The following is a 25,948-nucleotide window of genomic DNA, read 5'->3' as shown; positions in this document are numbered from 1 at the left end:
TTTCCCACCACCAAAATGGGTAGTAACACAGGCTTACCTCCTAAAAAGAGCAGGTATACTTAATACCCTTTGATTACTCGTTGTCATAAGCTTTTGAAGCCTGCAACAGCATTGAATCTGCAGAAGCTTGCATGAAAACCAGAACACAAGACCCTTGGACAGATGGCAACGCATGGAAGACAGACTGACGGGCTGATGAATGGATGGATGGAGAGACAGACACATTATTGAAAACAAAATGAATGGGTGAAGGACACCGATATTGGTTGATGATGCCGCCACAACGCCAACAAACTGTATGGGTTAATGGATGAGAGACACAGAGGGAGAAATATCAGCTCTTTTTTACCCATTCTCAGTCTGTTCCAAACACTTGATTTGGGGAAGCGCGGTTCTTTGTGATGCTTACAATTGGCTTGTGGAGGAAGAAGAGTGACTGTTATAGGAAAAGCAGCTAGTATTGTTAGTCAGACATAATTCTTCAGGAAAAATGATTAAAGATGAATCTCCCAACAGGCTTGTGAGGAGGAAAATAAATAGGAAAGGAGGTGATGGACCAGCGGAGAGTCCTGTCACGCTTCAGTCTCAAGTGAACGTGTTTCCCCAAAGACAGTGGAAAGCGCTGTCTTACATGGCTGACCCGTGCTGCAACCAGAATCTACGACATGCTGACCGTATCTGAAAATCTTTCTAAAAGTAGCAGTGATCTTCTTCAGTGGTGCGAGAGTCGAGAGATGGATAGATTGGGCAGCCATGACAAATCTTGACCGCGGAGATGTAAAAGCTATGTCGAACCATGACTGATCACGCTCTCCACATGTTGTGCAGGGTGAAATTAGGCACTTGATGCAAACCAACTCTGCATCTTTGCCTGACCTCAACCTCTACCCCCAGATATGACAACATTTGTGGTTGGTTTGGAGAGAAGTCCTGCACACTTGTTACACACGGTTTGTGGGGGTAGGGAGAATTTCAAGAAAACCACAAGGAGATGACAATAGTAGGAGATGAGGAGGGAGAGCAGGAAGTGGAGGAGAAGAAAGGGGAGAGAAGATTCCATTAACCCCTGGTGTCCTGGAGGTCTGTGATGAGTTATTAGCCTACGAAGAAGGGATGAGGAAAGAGGAGGAGGAGGATGGGGTATCTTGTCTTGAGCCATCAGTGAAGGGAAAGAGAGGGTTTGTGGCAGCAGGAACTTCATGGTCCTGCTATCAGTTTGTTGCCGGGCAAGGGGTTTCAAATTTCTCTGGCTGCCTTGACCTAGACAACACAAAACAATTGCAGAACCTGTTAACGTGTAGTCTCAATGTCTGTTAATGACAAATGTGTTGTGCATTCAGGTGTGCTGGGAGCCACGGCTTTAGGAGTGGAATAGTGGGGTTAGTGAGGATGATTCAATCAATGATCTCTCAATAGAATCTGCAGCATTCAATAGTGTAGTTTGATTGAAGGCATCTACTGTAGTTCCCTAACATGGGCTCTTAACTCATGTTAGCCTTGTTGTTATAAGTGTTGCATGTTTTTTGTGTGTATTTTAATTAATTTAGTGGCGTAAACAATATTTACTTTTTCAAGCATTTTTTCATCCTAAAGCTTCCACAATCTTGAGGAATAGAGTCATAGATGCTGCTGGGGATAAAGCAGTGCAGCGTAACCATGACTGTCAGATTGTGTATGCCATGCAGATATGGATAATGCAGTTAATGTGGTTGATAATGTGGTGGATGGTGCAATAACGGGCATTTAGTCCACTCCTGTCATGACCTGTGGACAATGGTGTGCTTAGTGGACCAAATCGGAAGTGTGGACAATTGAGTGTGCATTAAAGCTGACAACAACTGAAGCTGTGGACCAATGAGTGTGCATTAAAGCTGGACAAAACATTGAAGCTGTGACCAATGAGTGTGCATTAAAGCTGGACAAAACATTGAAGCTGTGGACCAATGAGTGTGCATTAAAGCTGGACAACAACATTGAGCTGTGGACAATGAGTGTGCATTAAGCTGGACAAAAACTGAAGCTGTGGACAATGAGTGTGGCATTAAGCTGGCAACAACATTGAGCTGTGAACAATGATGTGTGGCATTAAAGCTGGCAACAACACTGAAGCTGTGGACCAATGAGTGTGCATTAAAGCTGGACACAACATTGAAGCTGTGAACAATGAGTGTGCATTAAAGCTGGACAACAACACTGGAAGCTGTGGACCAATGAGTGTGCATTAAAGCTGGACAACAACACTGAAGCTGTGGACAATGAGTGTGCATTAGTGGACAACAACATTGAAGCTGTGAACCAATGAGTCTGCATTGAAGCTGCACAACAACACTGAAGCTGTGGACCAATGAGTCTGCATTGAAGCTGCACAACAACACTGGATCGGCTAGTTATTGTTAGCTCAGACTTAATTCTTCAGGAAAGAAACAGATTTGAGATGAATCTCCCAACTGGCTTGTGAGGAGGAAAATAAATAGAAGAAAAAGAGACAGGACAAAAACACATGTGATTTTGTGTGGAAAGGTAGCGTGTTATACAGTATGTGATGGACCAGCGGAGAGTCATGTTAGCGCTTCAGCCTACAGTGAACAACGTGTTTCCCCAAAGACAGTGGAAAGCGCTGTCTTAACATGGCTGACCCGTCTGCACCAGAATCTACGACATGCTGACCGTATCTGACAGATCTTTCTAAAAGTAGCAGTGACTTCTTCAGATGGTGCGAGAGTCGAGAGATGGATAGATTGGGCAGCCATGACAAATCTTGACCACGGAGATGTAAAGCTATGTCGAAAACATGACTGATCACGCTCTCCACATGTTGTGCAGGTGAAATTAGGACCTTGATGCCAACCAACTCTGCAATCTTTGCCTGACCTCAATCTTTGCCCAGATATGACAACATTTTGTGGTTGGTTTGGAGAAGTACTGCACGCACACTGGTTACACAGGGTTTGTGGGGGTAGGGGAGATTTCAAGAAAACCACAAGGAGATTACATAGTAGGAGAAGAAGAGGAGGAGTAGGAAGAGTAGGAAGGGGAGGAGGAGAGGAAGGAAGGAAAAGGGGGGGAGAGAGATTCCATTACCCTGGTGTCCTGGGGTCTGTGATGATTATTAGCCCTGTGAAGAAGGGATGGAGGAGGAATGAGGAAGAAGAGGAAGGAGGATGGGGTATCTTGTCTTGAGCCATCAGTGAAGGGAAAGAGAGGGTTTGTGGCAGCAGGAGACTTCATGGTCCTGGCTATAGTGTGATGGCCGGACCAAGGGTTTTCAAATTTCTCTGGCTGCCTTGACCTAGAAACACAAAAACATTGCAGAACTGTTACAATGTGTAGTCTCAATGTTGTTAATGACAAATGTGTTGTGCCATTCAGGTGTGCTGGAGCCACGGCCTTTAGGAGTGGAATAGTGGGGTTAGTGAGGATGATTCAATCAATGATCTCTCAAATGATCTGCAGCTATCAATAGTGTAGTTATTTGATTGAAGGCATTCTACTGTAGTTCCTAACATGGGCTCTTAACTCATGTTACCTTGTTGTTATAAGTGTTGCATGTTTTTTGTGTGTACTTTTATTATTTTTGTGATGCAAACAATATTTACTGTAGGATTTTTCAAGCATTTTTTCATCCTAAAGCTTCCACAATCTTGAGGAATAGAGTCATAGATGCTGCTGGGTCTAAGCAGTGCAGCGTAACCATGACGTTAGATTGTGTATGCCATGCAGACATGGATAATGCAGTAATGTGGTTGATAATGTGGTGGATGGTGCAATAACGGGCATTCAGTCCAACTCCTGATCATGACTGTGGACCAATGAGTGTGCATTGAAGCTGGACAACAACACTGAAGCTGTGGACCAATGAGTCTGCATTGAAGCTGGACAACAACACTGAAGCTGTGGACCAATGAGTGTGCATTAAGCTGGACAACAACACTGAGCTGTGGACCAATGAGTGTGCATTAAAGCTGGACAACACAACTGAAGCTTGGTGACCAATGAGTGTGCATTAAGCTGGACAACAACACTGAAGCTGTGGTCTGAGATGATGGTGACCAGTAGTGGACAGCAGACAGACAGTGGAGTGTATGTAGACCAGCTGAGGCAAAACACAGTGAGGGCATTCATACGATGAGGTCATCGTTACCCAAGTTGTTATTATTGGCTTTCTCACTGCCCAGGGCGGGGGTTAGCAGTGATGCTCCTTTCTGTGATTCGCTGAGAGCTGTGTGGGRAAAAAATGGTTTTATCTGTTTCTGGAGGGTTGGGTTACAGTGGTTTGTAGAGAAATTCAAGATAGAGCTTCCTTGCCTATCTGTTACTCGGGCAGCACTCTCAAAGACTACCCAGTGAGGTAAAGGAAAACAAAAGGATTCCTGCCTCACTTCGTAAAAAGTTCAAATGTCCCTAATAGCTTTAGATACCAGGACGCCTTTCGGTTTCAGTAAACATCTAGGCGTTTACTCCGAAGAGAGTTAGGCATTTTAGATCACTTTTTTGAGGGGTACCAGAGTATACTCTGATGCCCTTAACATGACATGACAGACTCTGTAAAAGAAGGGGAAGGTAAAAGAGTTGAAAGGTGGAAATTACCAGAGGAAGGGTTATGTGGCTTCTCTGTGGCGCTAGTAGGTCCCCTGGGTTGGGTCTGTCCCTGTTGCTTTTCACCGTGTGGAGAGGGGTTGTTAAGGACAGGGGTGGCAGAGGAGGTACTGGGGGTTTTGGTGGGCAGGAGTTGGGAGGGGGCAGGAGGGAGGTCCACGAGATGAGAGGAAGCATTTCTAATACTGTTTCCTCCGTCTGGGTGAGAGAGAAGAGGGAGGTAAACTTTGATTATGGGGACTGGAAACTATGGAGTCATATAAGGACGTACCTTATGGAACATTTTGATGCCCAATTGTTGAGGTCAATATCAACAGTTCATAGACAGGCATTCAAATCCATCTCTTTAGCTCTGAGATGAATGTCTCTGAATGCCTTTCATKGACTGTATAAGATTGTAGTTATTTATCTTTTTWAAATAGTGGATTCAGGTTGATTTAACTTTGTCACATAATGTAGTTGTATCTCATTGAAATACACACAGAAAGTCTTGAAAATATAATTGGAAGGAGTATTTAGAGGGACAGAAGGGGTACAGAGCAACTGTGTGCTGCCTTTCCCTAATGGGAAATTCAAGCACGTTTTTTGCATGCAGTGTTGTCATGCAGACTGTTCAAACCCAGCATTGCCACTGGCTTTAAGTGCAACAACTCTGTAAACCAATGAGATGACAGGATGAAACATGAAGAGAGATGATTGAGTGACTGATGTCAAGAAGACGTCATGGTGTGTGGACACAATCATATGAAATTATGGATTGATGGACACTGCTGTAGGAGAAGAGAGTCACAGAGGTTGTGGGGATAGACATGGGAAGAACAAACTAGAGGTCGACCGATTATGATTTTTCAACGCCGATACCGATTATTGGAGGACCAAAAAAGCCGATACCCATTAATCGGCCGATTTTTTATTTATTTATTTGTAATAATGACAATTACAACAATACTGAATGAACACTTATTTTAACTTAATATATACATCAATAAAATCAATTTAGCCTCAAATAAATAATGAAACATGTTCAATTTGGTTTTAATAATGCAAAAACAAAGTGTTGGAGAAGAAAGTAAAAGTGCAATATGTGCCATGTAAGAAAGCTAACGTTTAAGTTCCTTGCTCAGAACATGAGAACATATGAAAGCTGGTGGTTCCTTTTAACATGAGTCTTCAATATTCCCAGGTAAGAAGTTTTAGGTTGTAGTTGTTATAGGAATTATAGGACTATTTCTCTGTATACCATTTGTATTTCATTAACCTTTGATATTGGATGTTCTTATAGGCACTTTAGTATTGCCAGTGTAACAGTATAGCTTCCATCCCTCTCCTCGTCCTACCTGGGCTCGAACCAGGAACACAACGACAACAGCCACCCTCGAAGCAGCGTTACCCATGCATAGCAAGGGGAATAACTCCTCCAAGTCTCAGAGCGAGTGACGTTTGAAACGCTATTAGCGCGCACCCCGCTAACTAGCTAGCCATTTCACGTCGGTTACACCAGCCTAATCTCGGGAGTTGATAGGCTGAAGCACAGCGAAGAGCTTCTGGCAAAACGCAGGAATGTGCTGTTTGAATGAATGCTTAAGGCCTGCTGGTGCCTACCACCGCTCAGTCAGACTGCTCTATCAAATCATAGACTTAGTTATAACATAATAACACACAGAAATACGAGCCTTAGGTCATTAATATGGTCGAATCCGAAACTATAATCTCGAAAACAAGTTGCATCCATAAGTCTAAATATTCCTGTTACATTGCACAACCTTCAATGTTATGTCATAATTACGTAAAATTCTGCAAATTAGGCGGCCCAAACTGTTGCATATAAACTGACTCTGCGTGCAATGAACGCAAAGAAGTGACACAATTTCACCTGGTTATATTGCCTGCTAACCTGGATTTCTTTTAGCTAAATATGCAGGTTAAAAAATATATACTTCTGTGTATTGATTTTAAGAAAGGCATTGATGTTTATGGTTAGGTACACATTGGAGCAACGATACGCATCGCATCGATTATATTGCAACGCAGGACACGCTAGATAAACTAGTAATATCATCAACCATGGTGAGTTAACTAGTGATTATGATTGATTGATTGTTTTTTTATAAGATAAGTTTAATGCTAGCTAGCAACTTACCTTGCTTCTACTGCATTCGCGTAACAGGCAGGCTCCTCGTGGAGTGCAATGTAATCAGGTGGTTAGAGCGTTGGACTAGTTAACTGTAAGGTTGCAAGATTGAATCCCCCGAGCTGACAAGGTAAAAATCTGTCGTTCTGCCCCTGAACGAGGCAGTTAACCCACCGTTCCTAGGCCGTCATTGAAAATAAGAATGTGTTCTTAACTGACTTGCCTAGTTAAATAAAGATTAAATAAAGGTGTTAAAAAAAACAAAGAAAAAAATTCGGCCAAATCTGTGTACAAAAATACCGATTTCCGATTGTTATGAAAACTTGAAATCGGCCCTAATTAATCGGCCATTCCGATTAATCGGTCGACCTCTAGAACAAACAGCAGAAAAATAGAAAAAGGATGGATGAATGGATCAATGGATGAGCTATGGGTGAAAGACAAAAAGAGTGGAAGTGAGAGAGAGGTAAAGGTAAAGTGCAGAGTTGGACTGATACAGTATGGAGGGAAACTGAGCAAAACAAGCAGCCAATCCTCTCACAGCGCCTGATGTCTAAGCAAAACAAAATCACCGTCATGCGTGCCCTTCGCATTTGCTCTGGAAAAAACTTACGCGCATACTTCCAACTCTGTGGCGGCACCATCCTGTGCCACCACCATCTCCACGATCCAGGGACTTTCTACCTCTCAGTGGACTCAAGGCATGCCAGCATGCAGCCAATCACAACAAACAGCTGCGGTTCTCACCCCCCACCCCAGCCCACCCCTCCCCTCGCAGCAGCGTAGTGGACATAGCCAAGCGATGACTGACTGCCGAATTAAGCTTGATATGATTCAAAATGTCAGTCTCCGTTTACCCAGTGGGAACTGTGGCCATTGAGGCTCATTGGAGCGGGGGTCAGGTCTAGCTTCCAGGTGGCTCTCTGGTGGTGCTGTAGAAATAATATCACGTTTCATAAAGTGTGAATAGGAACAAAGTGCAAGGTAGCGAAGGTGTTGGGCAGGAAATGTGTTTGACCACAGAAGGTCTTTAAAGACAGTGAAAATAGTAGTGTTTTTGGCCAACAATAAAAAAAAACAATATGAAAAGTTAAGTGCTTTAGAATGAGAGAGAGTAATCACCAAAAGATGTCTTGGGAGCTCCTGGGAAAGCTTGGTTTTTGGTCAGAGAGAGTCTAGGCTGAGTCTTATTGTGAATAGCTGGGGGAGAAAGGGAATCAAGAGGAGATAGGCAGGATTTCAAGTWGCTGCAACATACTCCCTGTCTAAAGTAGTGATGCTGTAAACCAACACTTTACATTACATAGGCATTATACCATATTAAAACAGTGTAAAACAGTGTAGTATGCAGCTATATCCTCAGAAAACAGGTGTAACAAGGGTAAGTAGCATTTAGCTGTCTGGACTTACACACCTGGAACAATATCATGACATACTCTACATTCCTGTATATTGGAATAAAGCTTATGTAACGGTGTTGCCTGGACATGCATATGGGCATGTAGCATTCCTCGTTGTTTCATTTGGATGCAATATAAAAGTTMTGGTTTCAAATGATTACACTGAAATGGCTTACCTGGACGAGGTGGGAAAAGTGCACGGGACATGGGTGGTTTCTGAGAAACAAAAACAATCTACAGTTGGTGGACGTTTTTATTGCCGCCAGATCCACAGCCATATGTCAAAGCTAATACGCTACCCGTGCTAAAGCCATGTTTTCATTTTATGGTGAGGATAGCGTTGTGCTTTGAGCTGTCTCCCCTTGAGTGCTACATCACTGAGAGTCTCCCTTGAGACTTCTAACGTGCCCTTCGACCTCCCTTAACGGCACTTACATCAATCCTGACTTCTGCCTGGAAAAGCCATTTCACCAGAAAACATTTATAGTCTGCTGTCTACACTTCACTTCCTGGTACCTGACTTAGCCTAACTGAGACACACACACACACACACACACACACACACACACACACACACACACACACACACACACACACACACACACACGGTCAAGGGCCATATGACAGTCACACTTGCATATAAGCTACAAAATCAAAATCATAGCTGCCATGAAAGCGATTGGATAAAGGATTAGGCTGGGTTTCTGTATAGCACTTTGTAACATCTGCGGATGTAAAAAGGGCTTTAGATATAAATACATTTGATTGATTAATTGATTGATTGATTGATTGTAGGCAGAAAGACTATATCAGCGCCAGCGTGTCATGTGTTGATTTGCGATGTTCTGCCTGTCACAGCTGGGCAGTGACGGTGACCCTCTTAAACCCACGTTAAAGAGTCTCTCAGGCCGGGTGCTGGGGTCAGACAGGGCAAGCAGACAGCAGTTTATCTACTCTACTCTGGTCTTATACAGCTCAGCTATGCTCTGCTTCACACCCTCTCTCACCACCTTTGTATATTCTCCCTCCATAGTGACAGCAGGAAATAGAAAAATATTTTCAGAAAGAAAAATAAATGAGTGGTAGGGTAAAGTTGTAGTGTGAGAATACGTATGCCTGTGGAAGCGATTTAATGCAGAGACTGAGAGTCCCGTAGGTCATAGGTTCTTATGCTGTATGGCCAACAAACACAGCACATACCATTGGCTTCACAATAGGGGTCCGGTGCTTGTAGGGTTTCTGGATGCTTTTGTCTGCAAAACATGGAGAAGAAGATGTAAACAACTGCTATTCTGAGAAGAGAGTGTCGGTAGGTGATCTTTTGAAAGTCTGGCAAGTAGGAACAATAAAGCACTAAAATAGGCTCAGCATGATATGGTTGTTTATTCTTTGTTCTTGAGCCACAAAGATTCTTACAAACTTCTCAAAAATAAAAACGGAGGTACTGCCTGAACTCTCTGATTTTCATTTTCCTAAGTATGATGTACATACCGCCCATGCAGGGTTGGGAAGTAACTGTCAATGTAAACAGTTACATACCAGCTGAAATATTGTAATCAGATTACAGATACGTTTTTAAAAAAGATGACTACTTCTTGATTACTTTTAAATTTGGAAAGGATGTTTGCTCAAAAAATAAATACATTATGACACCTTTCTGTTTTCTCAATGGCATTCAATTCAACATTGAAAAGAAGCCGGTAAGTTTACGTTTGTTCCACTTGATCAAGTCTGACCACAAGTACAGAGACCACTTTGATGACACAACAAATGTGTTTGATGGATCCTTTTTGTCTTCTTCTAATGCCTCTTAAGGGGAAAGTAATCCAAAAGTAACTGAAAGTAATCAATTACAGTTACTGAGTTTGGGGTAATTCAAAAGTTACATTACTGATTACAATTTTGGACAGGTAACTAGTAACGATTACATGTAGAAAGTAACCTACCCAACCCTCGCCCATGTTGGTTTGTGAATGACAGGCTTGCTCCAGATTCCGCTGCGTTCGTCTTTGTTGGAGCGGACCCCAAAACTCATATGGGTGTTGGCTTCAGGTTGTCAATCACAGTGTCGCTGGGTGGGCAGGTCTGGTAGATCCACTTCCGTTCCTCTCCCTGTAGCGGACGGTTGTAGTGTCTGCATGGAGGGACAAACAAGCACAGTAAACAACATGCTCGATTCTGTACAGTAGCTGTGCATCTTTATGGCAAACTCTAACCTTGGAAAATTCTGCCTTCTTTTCTCACAACCAATAAGCACACAGTTGCTCCACATCATACAGTATGGGTGGCTATCTCCAGCTCTACGGCTGTGGTCTGATGAACCATATGACTAATATGTTAAAACAAGCTTCCTCCATTAAGCTATGTTAATCTCTGCTCCGGTATCCCATGTCATCAGTGCTGTCAACCGATCCATTTTCATGCCTCAGGATTGTCTTTCTGGTAGCGCTGCCGGCGTAGCCAAGCAATAAACAGAAGAAACTGATATTAGCTTTTAATAAGCCACCAGAATAGAAGGGGGAACTCTCAGCTGTAACTTAGGTCGAGATTCCAACGACTCCTCCAACTTACCGGAGTGGGCGGAAATTCTTAGAATGTATTTAAGGTGCAGCATAAATCGAGTGATGGAAAAGTGGCTTGTGTCCCGAGCAGTACATTCCATGTATTCTCAGTCAACTCCTGCACACACCTGCGTTGGAAAAAGACCCTCGTCTCCATTCCCATTCTCCATTTTCCATAGAAAATAAATGGCACACTTCCTCAACGTTTCTCTACAGAACTGTTATGCGTCATAAATCCTCCAAGGTTCGACGGCACAGTACAATGAATGCACGGTATGAGTTTAAATCTAGTCAAGCCTTCATAAAGTATGTCATCTTTATACATAGCTAGCAATAACAGCCTGGTATTCAGATCTCAGTGTGTGCACCTGATTTCAACTAGATCCTTCTCTTTTGTGAAAACCAGATAGTCTGAATGCCTTAACAGTGTGTAACTGTATTCACCTGTCATCCATTTTGAGCTGAGTGAGGCTGTTTCTGTGGAAGCTTTGGCCTGAAAAATGCAACATGGAACTGGAACCAGATGCCTGGCTGGCGGTGCGGTAGGGTATAACTCACCCGTCTTCCAAACAGTCGTTCATGATGTTGCCTGCTTCGTAGGGCGTCTTCAGGAAGGTTCCCCAGGACAGCAGCACAGAGGTTGGGGTGACGGAGCCAATAACCAGGTGGAGTGGCTTCTCCAGGTAGACCTTTCCTGTGAGGACAAAGGTCAAGGGTCATACACTATATTTGCAACAGATTTGATGACCTGATTTAACCTTTTAGATGCGTAGACAGACTGCCGCGGTACCTGTGCATTGTTTCTTYACGTCGTTGCTSGGGATTGGCTGGACAGCAACAAGATACTTGGGTTCAGCGTCTAAAAGGTTAAAAAATAAAACGTTGTCACATTGATTTCTCTGTCATGGAAAAAGGAATATACCAGAAGGGGGGAMATATTCTCCTGGGCAGTGAAAGAAGGGTTTGGGAAGAAAGAGTCCTGCTGACGCCTGGTGAGTCACTACCCAGCCRGKTCTCTGGTGTTAGGGAGATGGGCTGAAACTATTCAAATCAGCTGTAAACAGAAATGGAACAGWTACACAGATGAAAGGGCTTGACTTTAAGCACAACAGATGAAAACAAACAGTTGTTCGGATGGTAAATTGAAATGCAATTGAGTTGCTTGAACTCCTCGGAACAATGGAACGTTGTCCAACCTGCAGAGACTTTAATACATACAGTAAATTCTCTAAGGGGTTTATATTATCCAGCCACAATCTAACAGTTGTCTATTGTTATAATACTTGATCAAATGCAAACAATGTCTGAGGCCAGCTAGGAGGGGTGAAATATGGTTATGGATCTAGAACACAGTTAAGACACATCTGGCCGCTTGGATTCAATGTGCTATAAAAACAGTGATCCAAAAACATTGTGTTTCTATTGCATGAGAATGGCGAGCTCATTAATGAATAACTGTACMGAACAAAATAGACAGGATGTGAAGGGTGGAGCAATGGATGAACATAAAGCCAGAGCACTTGAGCTGGCATGCCAGGAGCCGGAGTAGGTTGGCATGGATCGAAGCTGGCACAATGTTATGGGTGGGGCATTGGACAAATGATAGTCACTTGGTTGCTTAAAATAAAGCAAACTGTTGGGTGTGGGGAAACACTTTAAATAAGTTAAGAGTCAGCACAGAAGAGGATCCCAGAGAGTCACAGTAACACAACCATACCCTATTGGACTACTACGTGTGTMATTATTGCTGAGAAGGTTCTGTCTACCCTCTGCTCTCTCGTTGGATCCCTCGGGGCTCTCTTGTGATGAGGTACTTCCATCAGGTGTTCTGGAGGGGCACCTGAGACCAATTTAACTCGGCTCTTTGTCGTCGTTGTTTTTGTACGTGGAAGGTCACATCTTGTACCAGTGAGAAATGATGTTTGATCACTTCTGTTGTCTCTCACACAGGTGAAAGGGCTCAAGGAAAAGTGACGTAAAAGCTGTTCCGCATTGAACAAACAGCGCTCCTTTCACTGATTGGGGAGCCAGCCAAGGGAGTTGTTCCATTCTCTTTAGTCTCTGGTTCCTTTCTACTCCAACACTTCATAGCCAATGGCCATTGAGACCTTTTCATACAACAAGAGGAAACCTGTTCCTGACCTGCTCTCATTTCGTGCCTATCATAAATCCAAACAGATCAACACAAAACAGCAATAAAGGAACCGTATTTGTTTGATTTAATTATGAAAACACTCCGATGTTTACTTTATCTCAAGTGATTTTAGTGAGTGGGAGTATCAAGAAAAATAAGCATAATCATAAGCTTTCTAACATAAGCATGTGGTTTCACGCTCAATAGATGATCTACACAAGCTGTAAGGTAATCTTCCACTGACTCTGTGCTGCCCTGCTAAGGTGCCATAGTGGGCTGGGATGCTGGGATGATGAAAGTATCTCATGAGAGGCTGTGGTTGATGATGAATGGAACCCATTGAGCTGCAGGAAAGGGTTTTAAAGAGGAAAGTCAACACTGTGGCGTGCTTAGTGTAACTCCTGCCCTTTTCACCCTGTTTGGAGAATCTCTGTGCTCTACAAAGACAGGTTGCTAGGTTTCTCAGAGGAACGGTTTCTCCCCTGGGTTATCTACTGACGTATGTTGGAGTYACAATATACACTGTTATGTTATGACTATSWKRWRWMYCYSWRRRWSWRWAKRKKWKWGTGTGTGCGTGGTCTTACCATAGACTGSTCTTACCTATCTCAGTCTCGTAGGGCTCTCCATTCTCAGGCAGCTGGATGAACTGTTTAGAGAACATGCTRCTGCCGTAGCCCAGGATGTAGCCCTCCAGCTTGGTGTCAGGRTTGGGCCGGACAAACTTCATCACGATGGTGTCGCCCGTAGCGTTGATGCGAACCTTCATGTTCTGTCTTCTCACTGTTAAAGGCCAACAAGTAGAATAATACAGTTGAATTGCATTGTGGTTATGATTAGTTGAACTGTGGTGCACCTAAAGATGCTAGTGCATTCCATCACAGCTAACCTTCAGCACCTCACATGAACATGAKCAGATTGCAAATACTGTGCAGAGCATTTGTGAATTGCATCTATAAGTGCTGCATTTAAAACTCTTCTGGACAGATTAATTTAGGGGTAATTGCAAGATAAACAGCTGCCTCTCCCCAGGTACCCAAGGGATTAATCAAATAGGATTGTGTTTGTGGTTTTCAGGAAACAGACTGCAGTRCTCTTCAACTGCAGCCAATATTACCCTGAACGCATACAGGAGATGGGATACTTGAWTCCCCCATCAGTCATAACATTGGACTATTAGGATAAACCCAAAGTACTTTAAACCCACTGATATCGTCAGGCTTGAGGGAGTGYGTAAGCACAGGAGAGGTCAAATTAGAAGGTGAAATGCAATGGAGGATGTAACTCTTGAAGGTTGAGCTCCAAAGAGTTCAGAAAAGTCATTATTAAAGAACAGAGGCTCAATAGCTGTCTGGGAAATGTCCTAAACATTAGTAATGGAGCTCATTTAAACCTGGTAATAAGGCTCTTTAGCTTTGGAAAAGGCTTTCCCTTGTCCACCAGGTTCCCATTTCCCACCATGCAGGAACTTGACTGATTCAGCTGCTGGGTTAAAGAGGCTGTTGAATGCTAATGAAAAGCAGGCCTAAAATGCCACATAAAGGGGCTCAAGTTGGTGTTCGGAAAAGGATGTTGTGGCAGTTTTTTATCGTCACACACATCAGTCAACAGCCCTTTTAATGCCCATTCAGGCAAGAGGCAAGGCGAGCGTTCTGGCACTCCAGCTAACCCTCATCATCACTCAGAGCATTAATTAGGTTTTAACCATAACCTAATCACTCACATTCACAGAGCAAACTTGGGATGAACCTTGGATATAATATTSGTGCCTTCATTATCGATGACYCACGAACCTCTTCAATCAAATCAAACTTTATTTGTCACATGCGCCGAATTGAACAAGTGTAGACTTTACCGTGAAACTTACAAGCCCTTAACCAACAGTGCAGTTCAAGAAGAAGAAAATATTTACAGGGATAGACTAAAATAAAAAGTAACACAATGACAATAACAATAACGAGGCTATATACAGGTGGCACTGGTACCAGTCAGTGTGCAGGGGTACAGCTAGTTGAAGTAATCTGCACTTGTAGGTGGGGGCGAAGTGACTATCCATAGGTAACAAACAAACAGCGAGTAGCAGCAGTGTACAAAAGGGGGGGGTCAATGTAAATTGTCCGGTGGCGATTTTATGAATTGTTCAGCAGTCTTATGGCTTGGGGTAGAAGCTGTTGAGGAGCCTTTTGGTCCTAGACTTGGCACTCCGGTACAGCTTGCCGTGCAGTAGCAGAGAAAACAGTCTATAACTTGGGTGATTGGAGTCTTTGACAATTTTATGGGCTTTCCTCTGACACCGCCTATTATATAGGTCCTGGATGGCAGTAAGCTTGGCCCCAGTGATGTATTGGGCCGGTCGCACACCCTCTGTCAGATGCCTTTCCGTCAGATGCCGAGCAGTTGCCATACCAGGCGGTGATGCAACCGGTCAGGATGCTCTTGATGGTGCAGCTGTAGAACCTCATGAGGAAGTGTAAAACAAACAAACAACCATATTTGTGTGGTGGTTTTGCGGAAGTTGCCAGGAACTTTTGGTTTGGAAGAATTTAAAAGACCACTGGGTTTGCTGAATCAGAACAACATTGTGCAACTTTTTACACAGTGTGGTGAAAAAACTGTTGACATGGATACTTGTGTCCATTTCTCTTCTCCGCTTAACCCCAAAGAGTAATCATGAATTAATTTATCTTTCTCCGCTTAACACCCAAAGAGTAATCTTTGAATTGTTTGGAATATAATTGGAGGAAAGGATGTTTTGCTTGTCATGTTTCTGCTTTCGAAGATCATATTTCTTGTGGCGCCTTTGATTCTAACTGTCTTTGAATAAACGTATCTCCCCCGGCAACATGACATAACCTCTGCTTACCTCAAGACTCCTGTCATGTTATTGCTGACTCCCTTTAATTTAACAAGAAGGATGTTTTCAGTCTCTGGCTTTATAGCTGCAAATCCATAAGGTTTTATTAAAGAGACCCTGGACTTACAAGGACTGTAATGTGTTTTCCTGTGTTTATAGAGGACCAGATGCCCACTCCACCCCTTGTGGAGACATACAGATGAAGAATGATTCTAGCTACAGGGGGAGAATGTGGAAGACATTATTATGTTAGATAATACCAATAAATGTATACTAAAGCTTATGAAAGGCTTATTCATCAAAAATGCAGGTTGACATTTATTGTCATCAATCTTGCCCTGGAGGCAGAACTGAGAGATTTCCGCCACACCCTTAGAAAAAAGGGTTCCAAAAMGATTATTTGGCTGTCCCCGTAGGAGAGCCCTTTTTGGTTCTATGTAGCTCTTTCGGGTTCCATGTAGAACCCTCTGTGGAAATGGTTCTACATGGAACTCCGAAAGGTTCTACCTGGAACCCCGAAAGGTTCTACCTGGAACCAAAAGGGTTCTACATGGAACAAAAAATGGTTCTTCCAAGGGTTCTACTATGGTGACAGTCGAAGAACCTTTTTGGGTTCTAGATAGCACCTTTTTTMTCCTAAGAGTGCAGCTGCAAAGTCATAATTAGCCTATATTGTAAAAATGAATGGGGGAAAATTAGATTATTTTGGGGGGCCTTAGTTTAAAGTTAGGGTTAGGCGTAAGGGTACCGTACTAAACCACAAATTACCTCTATGTCCCGCAGCATAATCTCAAAACTTAAAGTTAATGTTAGGGTAAGGTTTCAAATCAGGTTTTATGACTTTGTGAGTATGCCAGCTACACTCTTAGAGAAAAGGTGCTATCTAGAACCTTTAAGGGTTCTTCGGCTGTACCCACAGGAGAACCCTTTGAATAACCCTTTTTGCTTCCAGGTAGAACCCTTTTGGGTTCTATGTAGAACCCTTTCTACAGAGGGTTCTACATACCCAAAAGGGATATATCTGGAACCAAAAAGGGTTCTCCTTTTTTCTAAGAGTGTGAGTGTAGTGACCACTCTGCAGAGCTGCCTCCATTACATGAGTCATACCAATAAATCCCAACCTGTATAAAAAATAGCCCCCTCATGCTGGAAAGCTTGTTAGCTATGTTGTGTTCTGTTGTCAATAAAGTTATCCTGCTCTTGACTAATGTTTCAAGTTTTACGTTTTTAATGTCACATGCACAAGAACAGTGAAATGCCWTGCTTGCAAACAAAAATGCAATAATCAATAACAATGTAATACAAGAAAAAGCACACAATAAATATGAAGAACACAATAAGTAAGCATACTTATATACAGGGTCAGTTCCAGTACCGTACTGTATTTACAATGTGCTGGGATACTGGTGTGATGGAGGTAGATGTGTACAGGGGTAAGGTGACTAAGCATTAGGATATATAATAAACAGAGTAGCAACAGCTTGTGCGTGTGTGTAGAGTCAGTATAAAGTATGTGGATATTATGCGTGAGTGAGCAGATTATGGAGTGAATGGGTGTATGAGTATGCATAGAGATAAAAGGTCAGTAAAGATACAAGGTTAACTCAGATAGTCCTTGTAGCTATTTGGTTAGCTATTTATCAGTCTTATTGCTTAGGATAGAAGCTGTTCAAGATCCTGTTGGTGTCAGACTTAATGCACCAGTACCGCTTGCCGTGCGGAAGCAGAGAGGATAGTCTATGGCTTGGGTGGTTGGAGTCTTTAATGATTTTCCGGGCCTTCCTTTCACACCGCCTGATATAGATGTCCTGTATGGCAGAGAGCTTGGTCCAGTGAGGTACTGGGCTGCCCGCACCACCCTCTGTAGCGCTATGAGATCGAGGGCGGTGCTACTGCCATACCAGGCAGTGATGCAGCCAGTCAAGATGCTCTCAATGGTACAGATATGGAACTTTTTGAGGATTTGAGTGCCCATGCCAAACTTTTTCAACCTCCCTGAGGGGGAAGAGGTGCTATCGCACATTCTTCACGACTGTGCGCGTGTCTTTGGACCATTTTAAGTCTTTAGTGATTTGGACACAGAGGAACTTGAAGCTCTCGACCTGCTCCACTGCAGCCCCGTCGAAGTGGATGGGGGTGTGCTCGCCCCCTCCATTTCCTGTAGTCCACGATCAGCTGCTTGGTCTTGAGGGAGAGTTGTTGCTCTGGCACCACACTGCCAGGTCACTGACCTCCTCCCTGTAGGCTGACTCATTGTCGCCGGTGATCAGGCCTACCACAGATGTCTCATCAGCAAACTTGATGATGGTGTTGGAGTCGTGTGTGGCCACGCAGTCGTGGGTGAACAGGGAGTAAAGGAGGGGACTAAGCACACACCCATGTTGGGCCCTCGTGTTGAGGGTCAGGAAGTCCAGCATCCAGTTGCAGAGGGAGAAGTTCAGACACAGAGTCCAAGCTTGGTGCGAGCTTAGAGGGGACAATGTTGTTGAACACTGAGCTGTAGTCAATGAACAGCATTCACACACAGGTATTCCTCTTGTCTAGGTGGGTGAGGGCAGTGTGGAGAGCAATTGAGATTGCGTCATCTATGGATCTGTTGGGGTGGTATGCAAATTGGAGTATGTCTAGGGTGTCTGGGATGGTGGAGTTAATGTGTGTCATAACCAGCCTCTCAAAGCACTTCAAGATTACAGAAGGGAGTTCTACAGGGTGGTGGTCATTGTGGCATGACGCCTTAGAGTTCTTGAGACAGGAATGATGGTGGTCATCTTAAAACATGTGGGGATTACAGACTGGGACCAGGAGAGGTGTTGAAAATGACAGTGAATATGCCAGCCAGCTGTTCTGCGCATGCTCTGAGAACGCGCCCTGAAATAGCGTCGGCCCCACAGGCCTTTTGGGTATTGATCTGATTAAAGACCTTTCTTACGTGGGCCTCAGAGAGCGAGATCCCCCAGCCTCTGAGACGGTGACGGCCCTCACGCCCGCCACCATGTTGTTGTTGTCAAAGTGTGCATAAAATGCATTGAGTTCGTATGACAGAGTGGCATCGTTGATATTAACAATTCCCAGTAACAAAGTCGTCTAAAAAAAAATAGATTTTTAAGCATTAGCAGCAGGCATGTTTGATTTGGCCAACTGTGAGTCTTCAGGAGACAGATTGTGTGCGATCATCAGTGTCCGTCTCAGTCTCTTAAGCTATCTTGGGTTGTTGGTTCTACAGATTGGCATCCTGTTGCCTTCTCAAATGGTGGGAAAGCATGGAAGTTTGACATTTAAGACGTGTAATCATGCATGCTGGTTTGTTGGCACGGATGTGGTGTTTCACAGTTGAAGGCATTCCAACTGCAGCTGATTGACCCAAGAGCAGAACTCAGTGTGAGGCTGATCACAAGTGAAAACAGTTGGTTTGGTTACATGACCCTTAAAAGTGAATAACAGCCAGCCTTCAGGGTATTGCGCTGAGGGAAAAAGTCTAGCTAGCATCTAATCCTTTGGCAGACTTTGAGATATGTTAGTCATAAACAACTTCCTTCCAGCAATATCCCATATCTTTGTGTTTGTTTGTTTTGTATTTTGAATAAGGAACTAACAAACTTCACTCAAACCAAACCGTGAAACACTTAGAGTACATTCTGTTGTGGAACATGGTCCTTCCATTTCTCCCAAATTGAGCATACCTGTGTCATTTTAATTAAGAAGGTACATCTGTAACAAAAGTCCCCTAAATCTCCAAACACTACTTTTCTAAATCGACTCTCCAGGAGCATTTTACMTCATGGCTATATGGAACATAAATCGTCCCTCATAKCTTCTCTGGGTTCATATAGCATTTATTGTCCAGTCACATTTAGGTGGATTTGATCTCAACGCTCTACAGCTGTTGATTCACTCCATAACTGCAGGGGCTTTCACTGGCAGCACATACTGTATAAGCACATGCATGGACGCATGTTGAAAAACACACACATGCACTCCTACTGTATTCTCTTTGACTGTGTGTCCATCTGGCATGAGGCCAACTTCACCCTTTCATTCGTAGAGCTTCCCATCCCTCCTCATCCAGCTACAGTAGTGGGGCACAACAGMCCCCGCCTCTCCGCCCCCATCCTCACCAGAGAGATGGTAGTTAAACAGCGTGAAGGTAGGACATATTTGCACCGAGCACTGTAGCACAACTGATGAGTGGCTTGGTGTGAGACTGAGCCGTCTCTCTTTCATCTCCTCTAATGAAGTTTGACCATGCGTGAAGAGCTGGGGGCCCCAACCACGTCTCCAGCTGCCTGCACAACCACAGCTTCAACATACTCCGAGCTCAGATACTCAGGTACACACATGTTACCCGTTTACAATGTACCCCCACCACCCCCGCCGCACGGAAAGCAAAGCAGGCACCTGTATGTACTCAGGAATATACACGTAACACCTCAACAATGTGCAGAAAGCAGACACCGCCAYGCGGAAAGCAAAGCGGACACKTGAATGTCCTACAACATGTATTGTTTAACAAGAAGCTTCTCTGCCTGAGATTGTGGAGTGTGCAGAGGGGAGATGTTGGCCCAATCCCAAGCCTAACCAAACCCCTCCCAGCTGTGTTAGAGTATCATCCCGCCAATCACAAGGCTACATCCTCTGGGAAGTCCACTGGACAGCAGCAAAATCATCATTAGGATAAGATTCCTAGTCAACAAACAGATTGGCGCTCACATAGATTAACTATTTATAATCATGGAACCTGTTCAAGAAACACCCCAAGACAACCAACATGGCAGAGATAAAGCACCGCACGCACAAACACACAGCTATGTCCTACTATACTTGTGAGGACTTTTTTGGCATCAACAATTCATTCCCATTAAAATTCCTATTTTACCTAACCCTAAACCAAACCCTTACCCTAAACTTAAACACTAAACCTAACCCTAATTCTAACCATAAAACTAACCCCTAAGCCTAAAATAGCCTTTTTACAAGTGAGAACAGCTAAAACGTCCTCACTTCTATGAATGTTTGTGTTGTTTTACTATTCACATACACACTGCCGCTAAAAAAAATGTTTATATTGGCGAGTGTTTCATGTGATCTAATACAGTGTATCGATCATCCATTGTTTTTAGCCTGACATTTCCCTTTTCATTTCTAGGAGAGTAAATTCATCATATTGCATAACTACTGTATGTTTAATGGGACAATCAGTACGCTGCTGAACGTCCTGTAGCTCAAACAGTTGTCATCTGAACATGATCTCTAACATGAGGCAATCCAAGCTCCAAACAGACATTACAATTCTACAGTGCGACCAAAAGCATCAGAACAAAATTCGAGGAAACATAATCTACATACCGGTAAAACCAAACTTCTGCTTTTCATTCCGTTTTTGTGTCAAAAATATTCTTATCTTGCACAGTCACAGCTACAGGTTGCAAGACAGATATACAATGGTTTTGCCCCTGAATCTAAATGCATTGCATTTATGGTCAGTAAATCGCTTGGATGAAAGCGTCTGCTGAATGGCATATTTTATATTGTTATTTTAATGAGGATTTCGCTGCAGTCAAGTCTGCAAACTCTACTACAATGATGCATTGTCCTAAACATTTTGGTCAATATTTTTGGATATAATTTCATGGGACTTTACAGACTGGACCAACTGGACCATGAGACCTCTACTCATGTACACATTGCAATTTGGTTTTGGCAAGCTATTTCCTTCTATACAACGTGAATGGCATCAGGAGAACACATGCAAAGTCAGCTAAACATTTGCATTGTGCACAAGATAAGCATACAACAACACCAAAACACTTTCCATCACACATGCATTGGCAAAAACATAATATGCATGCTCAAAACTATACATAAAACACTAAACACAAAACCATACTATCCAGAAACACAATACACCTGACTTTACAGAGCGGACAATCTCGCACTTGCCTCTAATCCTCTGTGCAGGGAGGCAGTTGAGGAGAAATGGATCCGGAGAGGAGCAGGAGAGAGACTCTGAGGAGCATGGTGCCTGCTATAGAGCTCTCTGGTCAGGGATGCTGGACAACTTCACTAAGTAGCAGCTCAATTTAGGACTTGTGCAGCGCTCTGTGGAAACACTGTGGAGTGGAGAGGACCACCGGACCACGAAGCATCTATACTAGCAGGATAGGAGAGGGGTGGGGTGGGAGGGGACTGGTGATGTCACAACCCAACCCCACACACCTATTCCTAGGTGGGTGGCTAAATGTGTGGAATCTCCCTGAAATGTTTCCCTCTATTTTTTTTCCCTCCTCCTTTTTTGGATCACCCACCCGGTTTTCCCCTCCCCTTCCTCCTCCTCCTCCTCCTCCTCCACCCCTCCTCCTCCTATGTGTTATTTTTAATTTATATTTATAATTTTTTTATTTATCCTTAGTTCAACTCAAGTGCTATTGCATGTAGATTCCAGAGGGTGCCAATATGGTGGGCAAAACAGGGTGGTGGCACAGGAGTGGCACCTCGCTCCATCCTAACCTATGGCCTTGGGGGTAAAGTTAAACTCATGCAGTGTAGTTTTGTATGGTACACTCCCACCCCCCCTCTGCCCAACATGTGCACACTGTGCAGACTAACCAGTACCATGTTTTTAAGCACTTTGCTTTTGGAACGCACTACTACAACATCACATTCTCTCTGAGCACAAATGACATGGGTGGAGCAGCGCCAACGGGTATGCAAATCCAACCTCCACTGGAGCTCTTTGGGAGGCAGTGACCATGCTCCTCCGCCAAGAAGTCCAGCCCCTGACATAGAGGAGGTATGAGGGGCGGTAGTACAGAGGAGAGAAGGAGGAGGGGATGGAGGGAATAAGAGGGGTATCCACACACTTCCTTCAAGCTGATTATGTTAGGAGCCCCATCCATCCAACACGTGCCATCACATGCGACAGGATATGGACAGTTGTTCCAGACAGAGCGCTTGCCTGCTCCATCCCACAGGAACTGAATAAAGGCGTATTCATGATTCATGCTGCCCTCCACTAAATCACCAAATCCAGATTTTACACAATGGACAAATTAACAGGTGACTGACGCCAAAGATATAAATAACAGAAACCAAAGCACACATTCTGACTTTAAAAAAAGAAAGGCTGTTAAGGGAAAATGTAATGTTGAAACTTGGGAAAGACGTTAACCCCTCGTACTCATTGGACCATTCCTGCCAGAGACACAGTGACCAACAAGCATTGACACGCAGGTAACCAAAGTCAACACCCAAGCTGAGGGGCGGACAGGGACCGAAAATCAGCCCTGGCATTTCTAATACACCGGCTCACTGTTTCCTTGTGACTCCCACACCAGACCTTCCTTGAAGCCACCATTATTAGCCAGATAGTGATCATTTTGTGCAAAAAGGTTTGGCAGGCCCACTAGGCTAAATGGACAGCCCATCTGCCATTTGCCCGAGATGCCAGATGTCCAGTCCGCCCCTGCCCAGTCCTGTACAGTTGTGAAACTTCAGGCTCCTTTTTCATCATCTTGACTGCGAACAAAAATGTTGTTATTGCCTGACCGGAGTTTGTCCCCAATAAAAAGTTTTACCTAGAGCACGTCTCTCACAGTATTCTGCCAATTAGGATAATGTCTCAGTGGTTGAGTGACCCATTAATGTTTAACTCTGACAGTAAGGTACGATCGTTCTTGTGTTTGTGCACTTCCTGTAGGGGTAGATCACAGTCACTATGAACATGTCACTGCTAACGATGCTAACGATGGTCATTAATTGATGTGACTTATTGTTTTGTACATTGAGTTCTGAATATCAAGCATCACTTGAAATTTGTAGAAAAAAACATAGGTGTTTATTGGCTTCAGATAATAAACCCCTGATTGTTTTGATGTTGTTGTGTTGCTTAATTGGCTCTATTTAGACTATTGAAAAAAGTGTTTAAGCCCACAGCTTGATTCTTTGTTAATCATCATTAAAACAGTACGTCTGTGTACGTACATGCCCATACAGTATCTAACTGAATCCGACCACACAAAAAAAAGGAACATTATCCTTCTGGGAATCTGAGGACAAGTTCCCACAGGCTCAAATTGATAGGAGCCGTTGTTGTTGTGAATGGGAGTCTCTTAAACAATTGAAGCGTTTCTTCAGCCAAAGCATCCCAGTCTTTAGTGGTACAGAGTGGGAGCAGCACCTGCACCATAACACCATGATGACGAAACCACCGGAGAGACTGGATCGCTCTCCAATCCACTGACAAGGTTGTTCAACTTAAATAAGAAACCTCTTTTCTATTCTCTACTCTATTTACAAGGAAAACCATCTCTCCTCAATGGCCCTTTGTTTCCCTCTCCTATGTGGGAAGAGTAGGTGACGAGAGAGAGAAGACAGACAGACAGACAGACAGACAGACAACATACACTACATACATAGACATTCATACCTCAATAGAGATACCTACATAGAGAGATACATACTGTTGGGATGAGGTGTACAAACGTTCTCCCGTGACTTAACTATAAGGAAGTATTCCCTTTCACCCAGAGATGTCCAAGATGGATTACTACACAGTGCCTTTCCTCTTTTCCTTTTCAACACAACTAAATCTATGGGTCTCATGTGGGTGACGCCTAATGGGTATTTATGGGATGAATTGGCTGGTATTTTTTCCATATGCCCTGAATGGGTTCCCAGGTACACGTGTAGTCTGGCTGTACAACTCTGCAGGCTAAGCATGTACATTCTCGCATCTTTGTCACTGTATGAATGTTAGGGAAGAAAATAAAGAATACAACGAGTTCTTTTACTCCTGTTGTATTCAACAGGAAGAATTTCTTTCCAGAAAAATTACAGTTTTCACAATTATAAACAATACTAATGGACACAGAAGGAGATAACCAAAGAAATGTAACTCTATCTTTTCATAATTTGCATCAGGAAATGTAAACTCTTTTCATATTTGCTCAGTTGACTCAGTAATCTTTCACAAGCCCCATGAGGACAGTACTTTGTTGCTCATGATGGCTTCCTGCTGTTTCCAAAGTTTGTCACTGGYGCTGTTGATGTCTTCTTGCTGTGCTTCCTTCCCTGCTCCTTTCCCATCTCAATCCTCTGCAACGAAATGAATGGCCACCTGGGCTTCGTCAAGCCACGACCCCCAGTTAAAACACTCCAGTGTTGAATGCACCCCACTAAAAATCCCTCAGCACCACACGCCAGCCTGTGGAGTATAGAGTGTTTGCATCTGCTACTGGTGATTAACCTCCATTCAAGGTTCAATTCATCATCATTACGCCTATCTGTACTTTGGCCTGAGAAGTTCGATCATCCACGACTTGTGGTTTTGACTACATGGGATACATTTTATGTCAGAATAGACCAGAATTAACTTTGTGTAGCAGGTCAGGGGAATTTATGGAGCAGGTTAGGATAATTAACGTAGCAGATCAGGAGAATTACATTAAGGTTAGAAAAAGGGTTAGGGTCCTCCCGAGTGGCGCAGTGGTCTAAGGCATTGCAGTGCTTGAGGCGTACCCACAGACCCGGGTTCGATACTGCACTCTAACTGCAATTTGTTTTTGTAAGGGGTCCGCAAGCTTCCCAGCCGAATCAGTTTGGAAGAGTTTGTGCAGATATTATGACAACATGTTGTGACATTTTTGTTCGTTTTGGACTTCGACTGTTCGGGCACACCATTTTATTTCTAGATACGCCCCTTCAACAGTGATTGGTCAMAGGTAGGGATTCTTCAATAAAGTCTTTGTTGTCATTCAATGAGAGACGACTCCTTTCTATGCAAATTTTTTATTGAGAAATACTGCACCAAACATCTTAGTTAGATGTAAAATTGCGCGACTAAAATCTCCTCTGCAAAAAAACGTAAAAATGTATGACAGATTTCTTGAGTTATCATAGAATAATTCTGACTTTTTTGAGGAAGTGTATACTGTCTACGGCGTCTCAAAATGGACAAACAGTACTAATACCGCTTTTTACTTGTTTTTCAAGGGAACGTCTTTTAAGGGAGTATGAGAGCTTTCAGCCTAACTGAAGCCTTTAGCCTAATGTATCGGTCCTGTCCACAGCCCGGGGAAACGTGTACTCTACCGGTGGAAACAACGAAGGTCAGCTAGGTCCGGCAGACTGTGAGGAGAGGACAGCCTTCCAGTTGGTGGACTTCTTCAGTTCACATGGACCAATCTAAATGCTTGCTGCYGGCTCCAACACCTCTGCTGCCCTCACAGGTAAGACTAGCTAGCCGCAAGCCGAACTGAAGCAYGCTRRCGCCTTTAG

General features: G+C 43.5%; 1 pseudogene; it reads right to left on the bottom strand.

Annotated features, from left to right (window-relative positions):
• LOC112069346 (target of Nesh-SH3-like) overlaps window positions 1–23,027 on the bottom strand; it is a 28,669-nt pseudogene extending 5,642 nt beyond the window's left edge.
• Window positions 23,028–25,948: the final 2,921 nt, after the last annotated feature.

Source organism: Salvelinus sp. IW2-2015, unplaced genomic scaffold, assembly GCF_002910315.2.
Source record: "Salvelinus sp. IW2-2015 unplaced genomic scaffold, ASM291031v2 Un_scaffold992, whole genome shotgun sequence".
In the NCBI taxonomy this organism is placed as follows: domain Eukaryota; kingdom Metazoa; phylum Chordata; class Actinopteri; order Salmoniformes; family Salmonidae; genus Salvelinus; species Salvelinus sp. IW2-2015.
The sequence above is the reverse complement of the archived record's forward strand: the minus strand, read 5'-3'. Positions and strand labels throughout refer to the sequence as shown.